At 55.0% G+C, this 9,081-nt stretch overlaps 1 protein-coding gene across 1 annotated transcript in view; it reads right to left on the reverse strand.

The window, feature by feature from the left end:
- Nucleotides 1-1,341, reverse strand: part of CNTN2 (contactin 2) — a 29,649-nt gene extending 28,308 nt beyond the window's left edge. The window contains exon 1 of the mRNA XM_036909705.2: nt 1,080-1,341. The gene's annotated coding sequence lies outside the window, so the exon portion shown is untranslated. The remainder of the gene's footprint in view (nt 1-1,079) is intronic.
- Between the last annotated feature and the right edge of the window lie 7,740 nt (nt 1,342-9,081).

Here is a 9,081-nt window from a genome sequence, read left to right on the forward strand (position 1 = left end):
CCGGGGGCACTCAGCCCACCCCATCCCTGCCTGTCTGGATTCCCAAACCTCCAAACAACCTTGACCGACAGCTCTTCCTCCTGGGGCCCAGGCTCAGCCTCCCGGGGTCTGCAGCTGAAGAGTCCCAGGGAACAGCGGGACTGTCTCCACCCAAGCCACCGTCCCACGTCACCCCGCATCTGCTCCAGATGTGGGAACCCCTCCTGGAGAAGGTGACAGCATTCAGCGCCGGACACCATGTGGGGCTGCTTCCCTCATCTCTGGTCCATGGTTTAAGCCCCAGGGAGCTGGGCGGGATTGCCCCCTCTTTCTCAACCCCCTAAATGTGCCCCTCCCCCCTCCCCCCTCAAGCCCTTTCCTCACCGGAAAGCCCAACTTCATGCCAATCCTTCCTTCCCACCGGGGAGGATGAGGGGGAGGGACTGGGGAGAAGGTGAGGCTGGGGAGGGAGGAAGGGAAGAAAAGGAACTTCAGCCCGGGGGGTCCCAGCTTCTCACCCTTGGGGCTGCCACTCGCCTCTTTTCTCCTCCCTCTGTCCCCACTCCCGGACAGGCCTTTGCCCAAACTTGTGTTCCACCTTCCCCACCTCTTCCACAGCCGCTCCCTCTGTCAAACTGAAGCAACACTTTGCCAAGAGGTCACCCTGCAAAGGCGGACTCAGGGGAACCTCAGTCCGGTTCAGTTCCATCCACGGGCTTGCAGGGGCAGGTCAGGCTCTGGGCCCGGCCTTGTGGACCGTCTGCCAGGACTCGAGGCCCAGGGCCGCCCCTGTGGCTGCTGCCCTCCCCGTAGGCAATTGCACTGCAGCCCGTGGCCGGCTGGAATTCCTGGACATACTGATAGGGGCTGGCTTCCTGGGGTCCCTGCAGGATGCCACCCACATAGACAGGGTGGAGGGGACCTGGAGTCTGGTGGCCACTGTGGCGCTGGGGTGAGGAGTCTGACTGGCTATGGACAGCCGGGGTTCCTGCGCTGCCCCAGCCCCCTCCCAAGTTGCAAGGAAACAGCCCGGAGCCCCTGCCCACCACGGTGCCTGGGAAGACCCTGGGCTGAGGGAGACAGAAACAGTCGGCACCTACCTGGGGTGAACGAAGGGTGCTGGCTGGGGCAGGTGGACGCTACCCGCGGCGGTGGGCCGGAGCCAGCCCGGCCCGGGCCCCCAGGATGCCCGCCCGTCCTCCCCGCTCTCAGCCGCCTGCAGCCGCCCTGGCGCGGCGGCGTGTGTGTGTGCGCGCCCGGAGCCACTGCAGCATCTCTGCATCACGATGTGCTCCGCCCTCTCCCGGGCCCCGCTCACTGGCTGGCTCCGGCCCTCAGCCAGCGCCGGGGGCCCTGGAGACGGCTCCCTTCGGCCCCCCTCCCGCCCGCTTCCCGTCCCCACCCTCCTGGCTTTGCCTCATTTGCTGTCATTTAAGGACCAGAGAGCAAGCCAGGGCGCCTGCGTCTTCCATGATGCATGGGCAGCTCCGCGGACGGTCCGGCCGGCCTGCCCCTGCCCCCGAGCCCGCAGGACCGGAGAGGGGTGTGGTGGGCAGGCGGCGCAAGCGGCACTTGCTCCTTAGCCCCTCGGAACCGCGGAAACAAACCCCCTGTTTCCCCAGAAACCTCCTATCAGAGGAAGGCACCCAAATTAGAAATCCCCTGCTTGCTGTGCAGGGCAGGTGGGACTGAGGGGGTGGGCACTTCTGTTGCCTACCCCACATGTTCATCTTTATTGTTTCTCTTGCTTGTTAAAGTGATGTGAACTTCGGGTCAAAATGTCCAGACATCAGAGGAAATTTAAAAACAGATAATGAAAGTCCTTTAACAAATTTGAGTTCCATGCCTCCAGGTTTCTTATTTTCATGTATATAATTACATAGGTTATTATTTTAGGAAAATGGGATCACACAATACATTATGATGTGCAAAATATTTTTTAAACTGTATTATGGCTCTTGGACACCTTTGCACATCAGTACTTGTGAATCCACACCCATCTGTAGTCAACCAGCTGTATGATGTCGTGAGAAGCTCACTAGACTGGGGTCTGAATGCTTGAAGGGTAATCTGGGCTCTGTTGATTGGCTCTGTGTGCTCGGCTAAGTGCCCTGCCCTCTCTGAGCCTCACTGGTAACCTGAAGGGGTTAAAGATGGCCAAGGCCCCACCAGCTGTGAGATTCCAGGTGCTCAGGCAGGTCAGTGACACATCTCTCTTGCCCGCTCCTGCCATGTGGCGGGTGTGCCCAGGAAGGCTGGGGCTGGGAGGCGGAGGGCCCAGCCATCTGCAGCAGTGGCTGCCTCATCGGCTGTCACTGTTGGCTCAGCCCCCTCTGGTCCGCCTGCTGTCCAGCTCGCACAGGCAACACCAGTGAGGGGTCCAGATGCTGAAACAGCTGGCAGGGTCAGGCCAACCTCAGTTTTAAATGGCCATACCTGTCAAACCTGGTGTGCGGCTCCGTGTCTTCCTGAGTGGAGGGGCTCGGACAGACCTGGGAAGGATGAGAGGGCCAGCGAAGGCAGGGGACATCTGCTGCCTAGCCTCCTAGGCGCAGAGCGCCTGCCCGGGTCCCATATGCTCTCCCTGCCCATCCTGCGCTCCCCACCCCCACGAGGGCTTTCCCAACTCTGAGACAGTCTTCTTTGTTCCTGATAAAGAGGCATCTGATGGTGCTGACGATGTCTTGGATAACTTGGAATACTGTGCAAGTCCCTTCCAGTACATCCTCGCTTTTCCTGCCTCTGCCCACATTAGCTTGTCTGTCTGCGTGTGTGCATGTGTCCCTGGAGCTGGCACACTGGCCCTGAGCTTCTGAGGTGACCCTGCCCTCTGACGCACCCAGATGGGCTCAGGCTCTAAAGAGAGGGGGGCTCGAGTTCCAAGCAGGAAGCGGCTGGCATGCCTGCTGCCATCGGACTGACTGGCTGGGGGACTGGCTGACTCAGGGACCAAGGGTGTGGAAATGCTTGCAAGGATTGCTTTAGATCGAGATGGCTGTCTGTGTGTCTATTTTAGGACAGCTGCTGCGCTTTCGGTGGGGGCTGGGTCCTTGGGGAGGGCCATGTCTCCCTCCCCACTAGCACAGGTGACTTGGCTCTCAAAGATGCACTCAGATTCCTCTGCAACCTGCCTGCTCCACCCAGGTGGGCGCCAGCAGACGCAGCAAGAGTACTTACTAAACACTTACAAACAGGAGTACTTACTAACCTAGACCTCGATTTGGGGAGACATTTCTCAAAGGTTCATCTCCTCACCTACCTGAAGCTCTCAGCTGAGCCTGGCACAGGTGGATTTGGGGGGTGACTGGGGATCCTCTCTGCCAGCTTCTAAGGTGCTCCTGTTCCCGAAGAGAGAGTGGGGTGAGCATTTGGGGATACAGGCTGTTTTGCCTGTGGAGTCCATTATAAAAACAAAGATTTTATAATACTATTATTCATTATTAATAATAATTTGAGTGTCTTCAAGTGTGAGGAGCTGTGCCAAGTGTTTTACCTGAACTGTCTGCCCATGGGGTGTGTGTTATTATTATTATTCCCATTTTACAGATGATTCTCAGAGAGATAGAGAATTTGCTCAAAGTAAACTATAAACTCGTGAAGAAGAAACTGCTGGTCTGGCTCCAGTGTTCATGGTTTGACCACTGTCTCCTGCTGGCTGCCCTCTGGGGTGAGCAAAGTAGGGGACTGGACAGTTCCGTCTTATTTGGCGCCTGCCAGACCCCGGCGCCCTCGGTGCAGCTGGCTGTAAGGGCATCTCTCCCCACTGAGGCTCATCAGGATGTCTCCGTGCTGTCCAGAGCAGCCACTCCACTCCCAGCCCAGTGCCCACAGACTCCCAGACAGGGCAGAGAGGGGCCAATGCAAGACGATCAGGTGGCTAATCAAACGGGTCACTAATTTGCCTGTAAACATTTGGTGACCCCTGAGGGGGCACCCCCAGAGGCACCTCGAGGGCCACCCAACCCTTCCAGACCATCTGCTCCCTCCTCTTGCAGCCCCACCAGATCAATACCAAAGGAGTCCGTGGATCTCTACACGGTCAAGGAGGGGTCTGGGGCCCAGCCCCGGGGGACAAGTGGAGGGGAGCTGAGACCCTGCTGGAGCCACAGGGCTCGGCTGGCACTGAGGTCTCTTTCCTTATTAACCTAGAGCCTCACATAGGGTTTCCTGACCTCTCCAGCCAGCAGCGTATTTACCTCTGGCTTCAGACTTCAGGCCTTCTTCTAGAGGTTCCCAGGAGACCATGTTTCTGAAACAGCTTCTCTGCCTAGAAGAGTGGGGGACTCAAGAGCCATAAAGTATGGTCCATTTTCGTTGTACCTGCAGCCTTTCCAGAAGCAGTGTGATAGTGGTAACAGGACTGTCCATCTGCAGCTTTGGGGCAGAGTGACGAGGCTCTGACATCAGACCAGTTTGACACTCAGTTCTGCCACTTTAGGAGCATGTGGTCACTGTCAAGCCACTTGCCTCCTCAGAGCCCCGGGATCCTCATCTGGAAAATGGGGATTAAGTCACAAATCTCAATGAGAATTAATACAGGAAGTACCCAGTACAGTGCCGAGCGCATGGTAGGTGCCCAATAAGGTCAGTACTTCTCTTTGGGCCTGTGTGAGGTTCAGCCTCCCCATCGGTAACACAAGGGCGGGTGGCTAAGGGGCCAAGCCCTTCTTTGCCGCAAGGGTTGCTGGGGCCTTGGATCTGCACTCCAAGAACCGGACTCGGTCTCGGCTCTGTCACTCCTAGCTGAGTGACACTAGGCAGGTCACTGAAGGACACTCAATTGCTCTGAGAATCTATTTTCTCATAAGTAAAATGGGAACAATACTACTCCTATATAGGATGGTTGTGAGGACACGTGGATTAAACAATGCTTTTTAAAGCATCTTTTGTAGGGCCAAGTGCCATACAAAATACTGATTATTAGTCCCTCAACTGTGCAGTTTCTGAAAACAGGGATTATCTCATTTATGTCTCTATTTTCCCAGCTGCAACCCCCTCCCCACCCCACCCCTGCTTAGAGCCTGGTGCGTAGTAGAGAATGTTTGCCAACTGGGTGAGTGAAGGGAGGAGCGTCACTATGGCCACAGTTCAGATGGCGAAGAGGGAGCTGCTTGGGTGAAGGTTTTGGTGGGTGGGGGGTGTATACCTGGAACTGGGCCTGGCTAGAGAGGAGGTGGGGAGCGCACTCCTGGCATGGGGTACTGGGGACTGGAAGGGACATGATTTGCGTGCGGCCAAGTCACACTGAGCAGGGGGTGCTGGCAGGGGCGTCTCAACACTGTCCACATCTGCCTTCCTAATTTCACTTGGGGGCCTGGAGGGGGTCTGTGGCTTGGAGGGGCCTAATTATTCTCTGAGCCATTTCAACCCAGGGCTCTTGGAGTTTCTTTTTCAGGCTTGTAATAGACAATGCTAATGTCCTTATTAATATTTAATAGTAATGATGTTAATAATGCCCTGCATTGATGTGGTCTCTCCAAAGAGAACCCTGAGTTCTTTTTTTATGAAACAATTTGGCCAAAGTGCGAGGTGGGAGGGTGGGAGGGGAGGGCCAGCTGAGAGAGATAAGAGTCATGGAGAAAATTGAAGCTCAGAAAGGTCAACTGATTGGGCCAAGGTCACAGAGCAGTGAAAGTAGAGCTGGGACTAGGACTGGGTGCTTGGCTTTCCTGCCTGGAATTCTGCCCTGGACTCCACTGGGTCTGAGAAGGGTGTCCCTGGCAGGGGCATCTTTTGGTCCTGGCAAGACCAGATTGTCCTGGTCGGGGGAAGGAGTGACTCTGGGCATGGGCTGGGCTGCAAAGCAGTGGCCCGTGTGTGTTGTTTACTAAGCCTATCTAGGGTACCCGATTGGCAGCTGTGGAACTTGGGAACCAGGGCAGGTGAGGATGCTGGGAGTCCTTGGCCAGACTCTGCAGCCTCCCTGAGCCTGGGCCAGAACGCTGTTTCCCAGGATCCCTCTATGTCTGACGTCTAACCTCTTGGAAACAGCTTCTATCGAGTCACATCAGCACACAGACCCACTTTCTAACTACTTAGCCTTCTTGTGCTGACTTTGCCATCTTTATATTCCCCACCACAATTTTTTAGGGCCAAAAACATATCCCAAATAACTATTGCAAAAAAGCTAGCACATTAGAATTTCAAGGCTGCTGTGTCACACTACCCAGGGAGATGTTTTTACAGAAGAACAGGGAGTGGTGCCCCCGGAAGGAGACAGTGAGTGCAGAGTGGAAGGCAGTGGGCTCTGGAGTCAGACAGATATTGATCCAGTTCCACCCACTCTATTGATTGGCTGTGTGACCTTAGACCTCTCTAAGCCTCAATTTCCTCATCTGTGAAATGGAAGTGAGACTATGTGGCTCCAAAGGTTGTATGTATCAGACAAGGTGACGAACGTGTGTCGGACCATGGGGAAGGGGGCAGTGGGAAGCCCAGGTTCTAGCATCCTTGGAGGGAGTGTCCGTTGTAGGAGATACCAACGATGGCAAGCTGATGGCAACGGTCAGGCAGTTCCTGAGGTGTGACCTTGACATGACTCTGCTGGCTAGACCCCCGTGGTTTCTGCCCCTTTCTGAGTCAGCTTTTTTAGCCTTTGATTCTGTGATACACCTGATTGCCTTCTGGTGAAGCCTTTTTCTGCTCATGGTGGCTCCAGTCCACTTCTGCTGCCTGCAACTGAGAACCTAGTTTGATTCGGGACTTAAGGCCCCTAGCACAGTGCCTGGAAGAAAAGAAGTGCTCAATAAATAACAGCCAGATATTGTTAGAAAATTATTGCATCCCTCCATCCATTCACCCACTTATCCATTTGTCTGTCTGCCCATTTAACAAGCAAATATAGGGCACTTCTTGTACCTAGCACTGTACCAAGTACTGGGGATACTGAGGTGAATAAGACATGGTAAGCACACATGGCATATACTCTACACAAGGTATGCACTCTAGACATGCAGCTAGAGTACTCTTGAAGAGCTCACAATGTAATGACATGTAAAAATAATCAAATACAGTCTGATAAGTGCTGTCTTCCAAGGTTGCACAAAGTGTCATGGAGGGGTACCCTCCTTGGCCTGGTGAGGCTCAGGAACAGAGATGTTTTGACTGAGTCCTGAGGGAAGACTCTGAGCTCACCAGGAGGACTGGGGATACGTGGCACAGACTGGAAAGAGGTAAGGAGGACATGTCCAGGGAGAAGCAGCAGCTTGTGCAAAGGTGGCCCAGGGCCCAATGAGTTTGGGCGGGACTTGGCATGTCAGTGGTTGAAGGCAAAAGGAAGGGCTGAGGCTGCAGGGGAAGGAAGGCCGGGTCAGCCCACAAAAGCCTTAGGAGCCCCGTGGGGCTTTCTCCTGGGACAGTGGGGAAGTGTTGGAGGGGTCTGAGTGGGCAAGAGGCCGGCCGAGATGGGTATTTTTGAGTCCGTCCACTTTGGAGTGGTGGGAAGGTGGAATGCACAGAGCTGATGCAGACCTGGAGGCAGGGAGGCCAGCTAGTCATGCATGGTCAGAGGTGATGAGGACCTAGAAAGGTCCTTGGACATGGGACTCAGACCTGCACTGGGTCACCGAAGTCTTCATGTGGATGCCCATGGGCCTTTCACATTCCCTACATGACATCCAACCCCCTCCTGCGATGAGGCTCAGTTATGTGTGCCAATGTGGCTAGGCTGTAGTACCCAGATATTCAAACACAAGGTATTGCTCTTAGGGTATTTTGTAGATGCAGCTAAATTAATATCTACAATCAGGTGACTTTAAATAAAGAGAGTAACCCTCCATAATGTGGGTGGGCCTCATCTAAGCAGTTGAATTACTTTAAAAGCACAACTGAGGTTTTCTTGAGGAAGAAATTCTACCCTCAAACTGCAGCATTAGCTCTTGCCTGCGTCCCCAGCTTGCCAGCTTGCCTGCTTGCCTACAGAAAAACAGCCAGCTCCCACTAGTAAGTCAGTTCCCTGAAATAAATCATATATATGTCTGTCTGTATATATGCACACTCACAGGTATATGATACGTGTATATCATACACATGCATACACACACACACACACACCCTACTGGTTCCACTTCTCAGGAGAATCCGACTGATAAACTCCCCCACTTTTCAGTCCACGTGCTAGTCCTTCTGGGTGCCCTGCCTCCGTGAATGGCACCCTCTAGACCGTCACATCTTCTGTGACTCCTCCCCTGGCCCGCGTTCTGCCAGCCACTCAGTCCTGCCGGCAGCTCTGCCTCCTGAAGGCTCCCAGCCTCCCCCGACAGCCTTAGCTCTGACCCCCACCAGCTTCCTTCTGAATTCTTACCATCTCGCCCTTACCAGCCTCCTGTTTCCGGTCTCCTGACTTCCGCCCTGCTGACTGCAGAGTGAGCGGACCGGAAATGCAGATCAAAATGTGTCCCTTTCCTGCTGAAGAATCTTCAGCTTCTTTTGCCTTCAGGCTGATGCCAGGCCCCTTCCTGACACACAGGCTCAATGCCATCGGGCCCGCTCTTTGGCTCTGCCCCCTTCTCTTGCCTGTCCGCAGCTCTCTCCAGCCATCATGGCCTGTCTGCCCTTTCTGGAAGGGGCTGGACTCTTCTTTCCATGCTCAGTGCTGTTCCTTCTCTGCAACTGTCCTCTTTCTCCCTTAGGTATACCTGGCTCCGTCCTGTTCTCAAGAATTAGGCCATGGTCACCCCTCCAGGAAGCCCCACCTGGCCCAACTCTCTCTTAGGCACTAGGTGGCCCGCGTCACCTCATGGGCCCTCCTCTCCCTGATCTGGAGGGCGATGTCTCCACCTGTGTCCTATATCTTTGTACCCTCAGCCCAGTGTCTGCCACTCAGTGTATATGAATGAAAGGAATTGATGAGTGGGTCACCCATGCCTCTGGGGGCATCAGGATAGGGGTAGAGGAGGCCACGCTGGCTCCCAGCTGGCTGCTTCTCTCCCAGCGCCGGGTGTCCTGGAGGCAGAGCAAGTCCCAGCCCGCTTAGTGCATGCCCTCCAAGCAGACACAGCATCGCACTGGGGCAGGGCAGTGTGGGCTAGGGCTAATGCCCCACTTGCCACCTGAGTCAGATGTCACCGTGCAGAGCACAGCCATCCTTGGTGGCCCAGCCTG

The sequence above is a fragment of the Manis pentadactyla genome, chromosome 9, assembly GCF_030020395.1.
Source record: "Manis pentadactyla isolate mManPen7 chromosome 9, mManPen7.hap1, whole genome shotgun sequence".
NCBI lineage: Eukaryota > Metazoa > Chordata > Mammalia > Pholidota > Manidae > Manis > Manis pentadactyla.